This window comes from Falco peregrinus, chromosome 10, assembly GCF_023634155.1.
Source record: "Falco peregrinus isolate bFalPer1 chromosome 10, bFalPer1.pri, whole genome shotgun sequence".
Lineage (NCBI taxonomy): Eukaryota > Metazoa > Chordata > Aves > Falconiformes > Falconidae > Falco > Falco peregrinus.
This window is the reverse complement of record NC_073730.1, coordinates 17280001-17281842: the sequence shown is the minus strand read 5'-3', so window position 1 is coordinate 17281842 and position 1842 is coordinate 17280001. Positions and strand designations below refer to the sequence as shown.

Genomic DNA, 1842 nt, shown 5'->3' with positions numbered 1-1842 from the left:
AGTTGGACAAGACATGGGTTCAAAGCCCACTCTTGTGCTTGCAGTGTGCTGTGTCCACGTACCCCAGAAATATTAACTGGGGATAAAAAAAACCAAAAATTAAGTGTGAGGTGTTTGTATGGGCTTTGAAGCAGGATCCATATTTGCATTTACATTTTGATTTGTGATCAGATAAAATCTTTCCTCCACACTCCCTGTTGGCTTCCCATTGAACACAGTCAGATTCACAAACATTGTGCCTTCAGCGCAGCCATGCCCAAGGTGTACCAGCAATGCTAGGAAAAGGTTGCTGTTCAGAGCTCTATTTCTCACACTGGTTTCAAGCACATCTGTGCAGAAAACAGTACTTTCTTAGGAACCAGTCTCAAATATATGGAAGAAATTCCCATGGGACAGAGGGTTCGCTCTGTCTCTCACCACTTCCTACTCAGAAGAACTCTGACCTCACCTTCAGTAATGAAAACAAGCAGCACAGTAGACAAGAATGAAAGATATTAAATATTTATTTAAAGGACATAAACAGTTTTTCCAGTGGGAGGAAGAGAATTGCATGAGAGAGATGTTGGTCACATCACTTAATAGGAGGCAGCCTAGCAACCTGCGGGAGCAGCAGGGCTCTGCCTTGCGAGGGAAGAAGGCAAGCACCAGGAGCACCTCGTGTGCGCATGCACCCACATCCCCCCGAGAACCACTTCTAGAAATCAAGGAAGCAGCCAAGGGCAAAACCCAAAATAAACACTGCTGCTTCACCTCCATGATCCGTTTTCCATTCATAAGTCTCGAGTGCTTCCCGTGGGCAGGTATTACACACTTCCCACCAGCTAGGAAGCTGGAGCAGGCAGGGAAGGCCAGATACCAGAGTCGCTGGGACCTGCACCAGCTCTTCATCCTCCAGCTTGCATCCTCTTTCAAAAGGCACACGCCTGCCTTTCCCTCGAGGTGCCATGTCGAGGGGGACTTGCTCTGCTGCTTTTCCCTTTGTCCCTCGGTGGTAGCCACGGGACGGCTGCCGGTCTGTTTGATGAGCAGGCCCTGGCGCACTCCTCCTGCTGCTGGCACCCATCCTTGAAGAGCTGGCTGGCACCAGCTGTTGCAGTAAAGCTCGGACAGGCTGTCTCCCACAATCCAAGTGCCAACTATTTGGAGGAGCCAGACGCTGGCCTGGCAATCTAACGGGAGCATGCATCCCAAGTCAGATACTGCTACCTCCTGCAGGAGCCAGGCCCTGCTCAGGGGACAGACACAAGCCCTAGGTGTCCCATACAGCCTTACAAAATGGAAGTAGCCATACAAACACGAACTCAGTAAGGCCAGCTTGGTCAAGAATGGCAGACAGGGTGGCACAAAGTTACAAAACCACCACATATTTGAAGTGGATCCAGTAACATGAGTTGGGGCAAAGGAGGGACGCTGTGATACCTAAAGATGGAAACCAGAGTCTGGAGGATCTCAGGCGCAGGTACCCATTCCCAGCCATGGGGTCCAGCCAAAGACCACGCTAGACCAGAGACTTGGTGGTTGTTCCAGCTGCCCCCCTGAGAAGCCCCACAAAGTGCTGCCTGGGGGCTCACTGCCACCACCCCAGGCTGAACCAGAGTGTGGATCGCCTGTACTTTGCCTGCTGCTAGCTGCAAATTAGAGCATCTCTCCTGGACTCCATCCTGGTGAAACAACAGCATTAAGACCTGTTTAATGTGTGCTCCCAGTTGGCGGCAGAGCTGGCCCTTCCCCAGGACTGCAGGGCAGGCTGGACACCCAGGGGCCCACGGCACCTCCAGAAGATATGCAGCAGCTGCAGAGCCACCTCCATCCTCTCCCCCAGCCCCAGCTTCCCTTCTCCGA

At 52.2% G+C, this 1842-nt stretch overlaps 1 long non-coding RNA gene across 1 annotated transcript in view; it reads right to left on the bottom strand.

Moving 5' to 3' along the window:
* Window positions 1–485: 485 nt before the first annotated feature.
* The window catches only part of LOC114012466 (uncharacterized), a 14400-nt gene continuing 13043 nt past the window's right edge, over window positions 486–1842 (bottom strand). The window contains exon 5 of the long non-coding RNA XR_008749082.1: window positions 486–1842. This exon is cut by the window's right edge and continues 401 nt beyond it. This is a non-coding gene — a long non-coding RNA (uncharacterized LOC114012466).